General features: G+C 41.1%; 1 pseudogene; it reads right to left on the bottom strand.

The window, feature by feature from the left end:
• Positions 1-246: 246 nt before the first annotated feature.
• Positions 247-12,653, bottom strand: part of LOC114551727 (NLR family CARD domain-containing protein 3-like) — a 15,757-nt pseudogene continuing 3,350 nt past the window's right edge.

The following is a 12,653-nucleotide window of genomic DNA, read 5'->3' on the forward strand; positions in this document are numbered from 1 at the left end:
GCACTGTAGACTCTTCAGTCCAACAGAGATCAGCTTCACTCCTGAATCCTGCAGGTTGTTGTTACTCAGGTCCAGCTCTCTCAGACTAGAGGACTGGGAGCTGAGAACTAAGGATAGAGCTTCACAGCTTCTCTCTGACAGATTACAGCCACTCAGTCTGGAGAGACGACAGGAAGGAAACAAGTTATTTTTTTTATTTTTCTCTGCTATTGAAATATAGAGTATTTATTAATGAAGAAATAACACTTACAGAGCTTTGCTGGAGGCTTTGACCACTGGCAGCAGCCTCAGAAGAGCCTCCTCTGAAGCGGAGTATTTCTTCAGGTTAAACACATCCATATCTTCTTCTGATGACAGTAAGATGAAGACAAGAGATGACCACTGAGCAGGAGTCAGTTTATCTGTGGAGAGACTTCCTGAACTCAGGAACTGTTGGATCTCCTCCACTAGAGAACGATCATTCAGTTCATTCAGACAGTGGAACAGATTGATGCTTCTCTCTGCAGACAGATTCTCACTAATCTTCTTCTTGATGTACTTGACTGTTTCCTGATTGGTCTTTGAGCTACTTCCTGTCTGTGTCAGCAGACCTCGTAGGAGATTCTGATTGGACTGCAGTGAAAGACCCAGGAGGAAGCGGAGGAACAAGTCCAGGTGTCCATTTGGACTCTCTAAGGCCTTGTCCACAGCACTCTGGTAGAACTGTGTTGATGTTTGTTGTTCTGACAGCAGGTTGACTCCAGAGTTGGTGAATGTCAGATGGACATGAAGAGCAGCCAGAAACTCCTGAACACTCAGATGGATGAAGCAGAACACCTTGTCCTGGTACAGTCCTCTCTCCTCTTTAAAGATCTGTGTGAACACTCCTGAGTACATTGAGGCTGCTGTGATATCGATGCCACACTCTGTCAGGTCTGATTCATAGAAGATCAGGTTGCCATTCTGCAGCTGCTCAAAAGCCAGTTTTCCCAGAGATTGGATCATCTTCCTGCTCTCTGGATTCCAGTGTGGATCTGTCTCAGCACCTCCATCATACTTGATATTCTTCACTTTGGACTGAACCACCAATAAGTGGATGTACATCTCAGTCAGGTTTGTGGGCAGCTTTCCTCCCTCTCTGGTCTTCAACACATCCTCCAGAACTGTAGCAGTGATCCAGCAGAAGACTGGGATGTGGCACATGATATGGAGGCTTCGTGATGTCTTGATGTGGGAGATGATTTTGCTGGCCTGCTTCTCATCTCTGAATCTCTTCCTGAAGTACTCCTCCTTCTGTGGGTCAGTGAACCCTCTGACCTCTGTCACCATGTCAACACCGATTGGCTGCTGCAGGTCGTGTGGTTATCCAGAGGCGAGCAGAGGGAAGCAGATTCCCCCTGATGAGGTTTGTCAGCAGCACACCCACTGAGGTGGACTTTGTAACATCAGTCAGGATTTTAGTGTTGAGGAAGTCCAGAGGAAGTCGACACTCATCCAGACCGTCAAAGATGAACACAACCTCTTCAAACCTGCAGATTCCTGCTTCTTTGCTTTCACTAAAGAAGTAATCAACAAGTTCCACCAAGCTGTACTTTCTCTCTTTCAGCACATTCAGCTCTCTGAAGGTGAATGGAAATGTGAACTGGATGTCCTGGTTGGCTTTGTCTTCAGCCCAGTCCAGAGTGAACTTCTGTGTCAAGACTGTTTTCCCGATGCCAGCCACTCCCTTTGTTATCACTGTTCTGATTGGTTCATCTCTTCCAGGTGGAGTTTTAAAGATGTCTTCATGTCTGATTGTTGTTTCTGGTCTGTCTCGTTTCCTGGATGCTGTTTCAATCTGTCTGACCTCATGTTCATCATTGACCTCTGCAGTCCCTCCCTTTGTGATGTAGATCTCTGTGAACATCTGATTCAGAACGGTTTGGTTTCCTGCTTTAGCAATCCCCTCAAACACACACTGGAACTTCTTGTTTAGGTTAGATTTGAGTTTACGCTTACAAACTCCAGTAGGACGTCCTGAATGAACACACAACAAATATCATCAGTAAATGATTTATAAAGAAACAGGAACATATTTTGACATTTTTCTGGAGATATTAGTAAACGGTCCATTAGCCCAGCAAGCCCATCTAGAGAAATCCTCTTACTGCTCTGCAGACGTTCAGCCAGCTGGTCCTGCTTCATTCTCCTCAGGAAGTGCAGTGTGATCTTCAGAAATGCCTCTCTGCTCCTCCTCTGCTCTTCATCCACACCCTCACTCTGACTCTCTGAGCATTCTGGGTAATCTGGACTCAGAACCTTCTGGATATTCTTCAGCTCGTTCTTTACAAAAGTGACGATGTTCTCCTCCAGCAGCTGGAACAGAAGAGTATATGAATGACACAATCAAACTGAAATCATGGAAGCAAACATCAGATACTTGTTGGACAGACTGACAATCCACTGGTCTGAAAAGTGCAGCATGGAGATGATTGTGAACAGAATAGTTGTAAAAGTAGTTGTTGTACATGTACAGACCATACATATGGAGTCCAGGTGTGTTTTATGCTGCTGGGTAGACTGACCACTGGGAACATCTGAGCTTTCCTGGTCCACTCTGTGGAGGAATCAGGAAGAATTAGCTCACATTATGTCTGTCTACACTATGGGTTGAACAGTACATTTATTCGTATTGAACCGAAACGGTACAGTCGTCTCGGTTCAGTACATGAATTTACACGGACCAGCCATCACCCAGATGTGTCAATCACTGGAACAATTTGCAAAAAAACTGTCCAACTTCTGCTCCCTGCAGTGCTTAATCTGCATTTAGATACAAATAAGGCCAAAAAAAAAATCACTGAATTAATCGGAATTTACATCTTATCTTCAATGCCCATATTCACTCGTAGAGGAATCTGGCTTCAAGTATTTGCTGTATGTACTCGAACCTTGTTACAACATGCCATCCCGTCCACACATGAGGCAAACTGAAGTCCCTTCCATATACAACCAAACACGGACGTTGATGAAGCAAAAGTTGTCAGCTGCCCCCTCTGTTTAACTAACTGATGGTTGGACTTTGCGTGCTACGGAAAGCTATCTCACGGTGACTGCTCATTTTATTGACTTGAGATGGAAATGAAAATGTCAGTTCTATTAGCAGCATACTAGCCCTCACCTAGCTGAGAAGCTACAGGAGGTCGTGGCAGAGTGGAAACTAGAAAGGTATGCCTGTCACACTTAATAGCAAGAATACCTTCTTATCTTTTGTGAGGGAAGGTCTTGCCTAGGTAAAATTTTTTGTCATTATTCTATGTAATTTGCACTTTCATATATAAGAGATGCTGTATTTTCAGTCTTTTAGCTGATTGTCTTATTTTGTTTACAAGTTACAGATGGAGTCTGAAGATGATGTGGAGTACTTATTGTTTACGGTTTACATCTTACTTTACATACTTCAGGCTATTGCAGCTAGCTCAGGGGACAGACTGTATGACTCTAGGTGGTACAGCCTGAGATATGCACAGTAAAAAAAATTGCCTTCTACATTTTTGTTTTGCTTTGAACCGAACCGGGACTTCTGTGTACAGTTCCACCCCAAGTCCAGGCAAACACAAGGTAAATGTCCTGTGAAGTAAAGTGTTGATTACAACATTTAATCAGATGGTTTTCCCTGACATTAAAGTGTTGGTGGTATTGCTGACCCCACTGTGAATAAACAGAAAGAACTAAGAAGTAAACAAGGGCTACAACATGGTTGGCCTAATGGACTCCTGAAGCAGCAGACTGGTATCATGAGGCCTGGAGGTCTGCAGCTTCTGCTGTCATGGAAGCAAACATGTGTAAGTAGAAGGAGTTTGGGGAGTCAATGGTGAAAAACCTTTGGTTGGATTGAAAACGATTTTGGCAAACCATCAGCCGACTCAGGAGGGGGAAGCAGAGCTTAGATGGCCCGTTTGTAGTCGGGGAGAACTGCTGACCTGGACTGAGGATACTGTTGGATGGTGGTTCCCTTGTTTTTGCTTCCCCTTACTGACTTCGGATCGGATATCCAACTGGAAACCATCCAACATTTGGGAAGAATTTTGACCAATTTGGGTCAGGAGACTTGGGGAAAAAAAATCTGGTCATGAACCCACTCACTGAAAGTTGGCCTTAAGTGTCCAGACTCAAATGGCAGAAATCTTCCAATGGAAAATAGTGTCCAGAACGTTACAAAGGCTTGCTGGTTCTTCAGAGGGGATGTGCAAATGAAGTTACCCTGGAAGGGGCACTCAGAGAGTCATATATCCATCCATCTCCCTGGTATTCCAAGTTGGAGAAGAACACTTGGGAAGAATTTTGCCATTCATGATTTTTAGCCTACCCTATGGCTATGGGAGATTTAAAATGCTTTTTAATGGGGCTAAAACACCAGATAATATTGGACCAAACCAGGTCCAATATTAAATTGAGATCTACACTTGAAGACTGGTCTTACTCGACAGCTTTCAGATGTGAGAATATAAATATATAAACTCAACAAAAAAAGAAATCTCCCATTTTCAGGACACTGTATTTTAAAAATCCTTTTGTAAAAATCTAAATCACTTTAGAGATCTTCATTGTAAAGGGTATAAACAATGTTTTCCATGCTTGTTCAATGGACCATTAACAAATGATGAACATGCACCTGTTGAACAGTCGAAAAGGCAATAACAACTTAAGGGCGGTAGGCAATTCAAGTCACAGTTATAAGAAAATTACGAAAGTAAAGAGACACGTCTACTGACTCTGAAAAACACCAAAAGAAAGACGCCCGGGGTCCTTGCTAATCTGCATGGACGTGCCTTAGGCATGGTGCAAGGAGGCATGAGGACAGCAGACGTGGCCAGGGCAATACAATGTCCCTACTGTGAGACACCTAAGACAGCACTACAGGAAGAAGGGAAGCACAGCTGTGTAACAACATCTGCATAGGATCGGTACATCCAAATATCACACCTGCAGGACAGGTACAGGATGGCAAAAACAACCTCAACAACTGGCCGCTCTATGGTGTTTTTTTGCCTCCAACGGCACATCCAGGCAGCTAACTCTAACCATCACCATAACCAGTTCCGCGATGCCTGGAAGGCGCCGCTGCGGGCAAAAAACACCGAACTGGCCAGTCTGGTTCAGTAAATGAGGAAGAGATGTACTGCAGTACTTAATACAGCTGGTGGCCACACCAGATACTCAGGGCTAGTTTTCATTTTGAACCCTCCTTTATTGAAGGACACATTATTCCATTTCTGTTAGTCACGTCTGTGAAAATTGTTCGGTTTATGTCTTTGTTGTTAAATCTTTTAATGTTCATGCAAATATTTGCATATGTTAAGTTTGCTTAAAATATAAAAGCAGTTGAAAGTGACAGAACGTTTCTTTTGTTGCTGAGTATATATGTGAAGAAGAAAGATGTTGAAAATACATTTCAAAATTTCTCTGGATACATAAAAGTTGAAACATGAATCTGCAATATTATAATATTATTAACAGCTTACCTCCTTTCAGCAGTGGTTTGTTGACCTTTAAAGTAAATCAAGCATTCATTTGACCAGTCACTCTTGAAGAACACACGGCTGGGTTTAGGTTCAGCAGAGTCTGGTCTTTGATGGATCCTGTTACACAGTATTCAGACACAAAAACTACTAGAGATACAAGCAGCAACTAAAACAAGATTAACACAAAGAAGTTCAATAAACTATACAAAAAAACTGGGTTAAAAAGCTAAAACACCAGAGAATATATTGGACCATACCAGATCCAATACTTACCTAAAGTCAAGAGTTGAAAACAACTTTCAGATGTGAGAATATAAATGGATGTGAAGAAGAAAGATGCTGAAAATAAACGTCTCTGGATACATTAAAGTTAAAACATCAATCTGTAATATTATAATATGAACAGCTTACCTCTTTTCAGAAGAGGGTTGCTCTCCTTTAAGGTCAATGAGGCGTTCATTTGACCGGTCGCTCTTAAAGGACACACAGCTGGGTTCGGGTTCATGTTTAGGTGACTCTGGTCTCTGCTGGGTCCTGATAGAAAAACACATTTATTGAGTGTCACATGTTCAGGTAAAAAAAAAAAAAAAAAAACATTAAATTATTAATTAACATTATATTTCAAAATGTTGTCTAAACAGAAAGATATTTTGAGTGAGATAGGAAATTATTTAGCAAAAGAATATTCTCATTTCAGTCATCAACTACAATAATTCCTTTCCACAAAAAAAGACTTTATTTGAAGGAGTGTGCATAAGACGTGTTCCCCTGACATTAAAGTATTGGTGCTATTGCTGACCCCATCCTTTATAAGATTCTACTTTAATAAGATGCCAATGTGGTTCAGGAGGATTTGGTTCTTTCAAATGTTTTGTAATGTTGCTGACTTCATAAAATGAAACCATTTCACAGCTGCTGCTTTGACCAATCAGCTCCCTAGTTCACTCAGAGCTGTGGAGATCTGCCAATGAGAGACTAATACATAACTAAAGGAGACATAAAAGCAGGAATGTCTGTAGTAATTGTACAGTGTAGTAATATCCTACATACTGGTGAATTTGGGGATGTTTTATGAAACTAATAATAAGGTTATTGTATACCAGTGGCCACCTTTTCAAGGGAGTGGTCTGAGAGATCACTCAGATCAGATTTTAATAGCAGGTGAAAACAGGGCCATAGATATCCCAGAGTGCACCTGGACGACTACAGTGGGCTGGAAACACAGAGACCCTCTACAAGAAGAACACACACCCAATGAGACAACACTACTTCTAGTTTGTTGGAGGTTTCACAACAACTCACCACAGTATCCTCCTCACAATTTCAATTCTCCTCTTCATTTCAATTCGCTCCCTCACACTTTTTATCATTTTAATCTCCCTTACAGGTTGTTTTGTTTTTTTAAAGTAGCATGGACCGTGGACCGGACCCTCTTCATGGACACTCAGCTTGGTTCAGGTTCAGGTTCAGGTTCAGGTTGAGGTTCAGGTTCAGCAGGGTCTGGTCTCTGATGGGTCCTGTTAGAAAGAGAGGAAGACCACTTTATAATCTCCAGAACAAGAAGCTGCTGGAGAAACTAGAAGCTATCAAGCAGAAAATAAAGTCTGAATCTCTTCACTGAATGATTTCTGCTCTCTGCTCATCCTGCTCTGTCATTCATTCTCTTTCTGGGAGAACAGGGACATTGGAAAGACTCCAGGACTAATGTCATCTTTCTGTCCTCTAATGGAGACAAGACTCCAGGACTAATGTCATCTTTCTGTCCTCTAATGGAGACAAGACTCCAGGACTAATGTCATCTTTCTGTCCTCTAATGGAGACAAGACTCCAGGACTAATGTCATCTTTCTGTCCTCTAATGGAGACAAGACTCCAGGACTAATGTCATCTTTCTGTCCTCTAATAGAGACAAGACTCCAGGACTAATGTCATCTTTCTGTCCTCTAATGGAGACAAGACTCCAGGACTAATGTCATCTTTCTGTCCTCTAATGGAGACAAGACTCCATTATGTCAATCAATCTCACCTTTCTGTCCTGTGCATCCTCCTCCACACATCACAACATCTTTCTGTCCTCTAACAGAGGCCTTTTCTGTCACTACATTTTATTCTGAAAGGTTCCAGGACTAATGTCATCTTTCTGTCCTGTCTGACAAGACTCTGTTGGAGATGTCATCTAGTTTTCTAACAGCATCTTCAAACTCAGGACTTTCATTTCATCTCAACTACACAGCTGTAAAGTTTCCTGACTGCAGCCTCACGGTTTCTGGACACAGATGTAGAAACACCTGGCAAAACTATTTAAACTGTAGTAGTTCATGTTACAACATGGAGACAATCTTCAACACAATGTCATCCTCCACACTTTGTCAGGAAATAAGACTCCAAGACTAAACATTATATTTAACATTACAGAGCCAGAAACAACCCTGAAGGACCAAAGACAACTTTCTGTTAAATGTATCAAACAGCAACTTACAGTTTCTTCAAACAGTCCAAAGAGTTGATGAAGAGGACTTGATGAAGAATGTCATCTCTCCACCTCTCTGACACAGGTGAGCTGTTCCCTGGAATGAATCACAGCTCCACCTGTCAGGAAGCAGATTTTCACAATAAGAGTTTTGCTTCTTCTCTCTGTGTAACTGTGGTTGTTGTCAGCACATTGAGGGCGTTTCATGATTTAACAGGAGAGCCAGAACTAACCGGTTTCTAGCTAAACTCAGGCAGCTTCATCAGGAGGGGGAAGGGGACAGAAAGAATCCTGGAGAACCAGAATCACTCTGACTAAAGAGATCAGAGGAGAGAAGAGGAGCTACACTGAAAAGATGCAGAACAAGTTTTCAGATAACAAGGCGGCGTGAGAGCAGACAGGCCTGCAGGACATCAGCTGCCTGATAATAACTGGATGGATTATCATAGAGAGGGCGTGTCTGTGAAGAGAAGGCTCGGCCCAGAGAAACATTTACATTCAGATACCTGGAGGTCAGAGGTCAACACACCCCTTTGAAAATGGACATGCCAGTTTCCTCCTTGCCACAATGTTGCCTAACTTTATAACCTGTTTTAGCTTCATCAGTAGGAAGAGGAGGAGGAGTACAGAGGAGGAGGAGGAGACAGAAAGAATCCTGTAGAACAGGAAACACTCTGACAATAGAGGAACTTTCTACACATCAAGTTCCAATATGTTTAAAATGTGATGAACAAACTATCGTTAAAACAGACTCAGTGACACAATGGAAGAAGTACTCCAAACTATTAATACTACACGGTGAAAATACTCCAGTCCAACGTCCTGCACGCTGTCAGATAAATGGAGGACAATAACAAGTACAAGGTTTCCTTCTGAGATTAAAGCAAGTATTCAGACATGTTACTGCAGTAAAAGTACTAATAGCACAGTGTGAAGTTCCAGCAGCTGGCTGAGCAGATAACTAACGTGGAGAGAAAACAGACAGACTCTCTGGTCCCTGAACTCAACACAATTGAACATGAAAAAGTGAAACACTTACGTACTGACTGCTCTGATTGGAGGGTTTCTCACGCTGCAGCTGGACCTGGAAGACCTCTGGGACACCGAGACATCTTATCGTATGTGTCGACTGAAACCTTTGTCTCTGACAGAAAAACAACAAACCTGTTTCAGCTTCATCAGGAGGAAGAGGAGGAGGAGGAGGAGGAGGAGACAGAAAGAATCCTGTAGAACCAGAAACACTGTGACAACAGAGATCAGAGGAGCAGTAACTCTTTATAACAACCAGCAGTGATAAACAGGAAATTAAACTTTAAAAACAGTTAAAAGTTATTTTAACGGTTAACAAACAACAACATTATTAATTATAATGTTACTGATTATTGGTAATGTTGTCAGTTGTTATTTTAGAGAGAAAAAAACAAATAAAGAACAATCCAACTAACCCAAAGTCCCCAGTTTGTTTTCATCTCTGAGCTGGTGAGTGATGTCATGGCGTCCTCTGGTGACATCATCAGGAACTACAAGCAGAGCTCCACCAATCACATTCACACATTAAAACATGTTTAAAGATTTTATTAGTTTCATTTCTATGTTTTTATCTTACACACTCACCCCACATATTAAATTACATTTTATTAAAATTCATGTATTATTTGGTAATACTATATCCCTTTTTAGTCATTTTTATTATATATACATATATTATTTTACTTAATTATTTTAAAAATGTAATCCTTTTATTTATTTATTTTTTGTGTAATGTTGGAGTCATAATAAGTATATTGGTATTTATTAATTTCATTGTAGAAACAAACAAGATGATCTGTATTATTTTTCTATTTCATTTCCTATCTGGAGAAATAACTTTAAATAATGGCTAGACTACGGCAACCTGCGCTCCTCCTCCTAATCAGGTCACCTTCACAGGTATAATGAGCAGCTGGGTCACAGCTTGGGAAGTTCTTTTGTTTGAGTAAGAGAGGTGGACAGAGAAACAGTTTAGTGACCGTAGTATGTGTCATCATTCATTTTAGTAAACCTTTAAGTTTCTGTTGAAAGTCAACCATGGAGAATTCATTTTCTGACGTAATAAAGCTTGCATTATTTGAACGAAACGTAAGGATCTCTGCGAGTGCTAATTTCCCCTACGAGTCACAATCCACCTCAAAAAGGCGACTAAGGATATAAGATGAGTGAAGCTGTCGCCACAAAACATAAAGACATTACATCTGAAAAATATGAATGTTTCTATGAATGATTTTCTGGCTTTTGATGTGATGTATTGCTCCTCTAATGGATCCATGTGAAGAATGTAGATATAATGGAGGTGTGAGAGTGTCATGTAAATCACCAACATGGAGATTTAACTTCAACACACGAGTGGTCCACACTTTCTCAGGAAATAAGAAGTGAAGTAGAAACATTATATTTAACATTACAGAGCCAGAAACTAACCCTGAAGAGACCAAAGACTAACATGTTGTTAAAGTATCAAACAGCTACTTACAGTTTCTTCAAACAGTCCAAAGAGGTGATGAAGAAGAGTTGATGAAGAAGAGGGTCACTCTCCACCTGGAGAGAAATGTCTGACACAGGTGAGCTGTTCCCTGGAATGAGTCCCAGCTCCACCTGTCAGGAAGCAGACAGGAAGTGATGCAACAGGAGCAGATTTTCACAATAAAATGACATTTGGACTGCTGTTGATGCTCCGTTACTGACTGAAAGATTGAATGACTGTAGACACTGACTACTCATTACACAAGCTGAACATGTTTCCTAAAATATGAAATCCATCCCCCCCCCTCTGTCTTCTTTCCTCACTGATACTAACAGTGAAGTCTTCAACACAAACATATTAATGTGGGAGTGAATCAGACCTCCAACAGACCCAATCAAACAGCTTTTCTGTCCCATTGATGACATGTTACTGCAGTAAAAGTACTAATAGCACATTGATGACATGTTACTGCAGTAAAAGTACTAATAGCACATTGATGACATGTTACTGCAGTAAAAGTACTAATAGCACAGTGTGAACTTCCAGCAGCTGGCTGAGCAGATAACTAACGTGGAGAGAAAACAGACAGACTCTCTGGTCCCTGAACTCAACACAATATGAAAATGAAAAAAACAAAGACTTACACACACACTGCTCTGATTGGAGGGTTTCTCACGCTGCAGCTGGACCTGGAAGACCTCTGGGACACCCAGACATCTTATCACACACAAAAGTTAAACAGAAAGACCACAAACACTCTCACAGTAACTTTATGCTTTTATTGTGAAAAGACACAGAATTCAAAACTAAACATGACACAAGTCAACAGCATTTCTACAATTTGATGATTACAGCTTCCATCTTTAAAGGACTGGAAGTCAAACACACACACACACACACACACACACACACACACACACAGCATTCAGCAGCATGTGTTTGATGACATCAGAGGCTGTAGATTTAAATGATGTAAATGACCAACCAGTAGCTGTTGAATCCTCACCCAGAAATCTTTCTCAGTGGGCCTGGGTGGTCTAGTGGTAGAGGGATATATGGAGGCTCTGTCCTGGACGTAGGTTTGCAGGTTTGATTCCAGCATAAGGTGGTTTCCTGCATGTCACTCCCTCTCCTCTCTCTCTCTCTCTCTTTCATGTCTGAGTTGCCTAAATACCAAAAGAAATAAATCTTTCTTGGTTGTTTTTAAGATTCTGCTTCCAAGTTTGTCCATCAGTGAAGTTCTGCTTCCATCTAGTGGCTCCAACTGAGAACACACACACACACACACACACACACAAAACACACACACACACACACACACACACACACACAAACACAATAATGGAGAAAAACTATTAATTTAGCTCATTCACACACACACACACACACACACACACACACACAGACACAAAATAAAGTTTCAGAGACACACACAGAGATGTGTTTTTAGAGAGACACACAGACAGACACACACACAATTGCAACATCTTCACAAACACAGACAGACACAAACACAGACACACACACACACAGTAAGACACACCCAGACACACACACACAACACAAAGGGACACACACATCCTGGTTTAGAAATGGTGTCACCCCTAGTTTTGGACGGATCCCGGGTGATGAAGTCATCACTTGTAACCAACGTGATGAAGACTTTAACGCACATGTGTCAAACTCAAGGCCCGCGGGCCAAATCCGGCCCCTTGCAGAATATAATCCGGCCCGCATATCAATTTGGGTTCACAATAGATTTTGGCCCACCTATAGTTGTTCACCAAAACCAAAAACACGGGAAAGTGGTTTTTTTAACTGCAGTTACGCGACACTCAAAAGCAGAATTTGGCAGATTTGCAGACTATGAGACTCAGAAATTCCATATTTATGCCGAAAGATTGTTGTAAAAAAATGTGCTTGATTTGCTACATTCTATGATGGCTAAGGAACATTTTTGCTGACTTATGTAGGGCTTTATGTAGACAAAAATGCAAGAAAAAAGTATTAAAAAAAAAGTCAGAAAAGGTGACAAAAATGTGAAAAAAGGCGACAATTTAAATAAAAAGGCGATAAAAACGTTTGAGAACGCCATAAAGAAGTTGGGGGAAAAAACATACAAAAATGACTTCAGCACTACAGCGATGTCATAATAGTGGTGAAGTCATACAGTCAAAGATATTTGACATTTTCCATGAAAC

The sequence above is a fragment of the Perca flavescens genome, unplaced genomic scaffold, assembly GCF_004354835.1.
Source record: "Perca flavescens isolate YP-PL-M2 unplaced genomic scaffold, PFLA_1.0 EPR50_1.1_unplaced_scaf_4, whole genome shotgun sequence".
Lineage (NCBI taxonomy): Eukaryota > Metazoa > Chordata > Actinopteri > Perciformes > Percidae > Perca > Perca flavescens.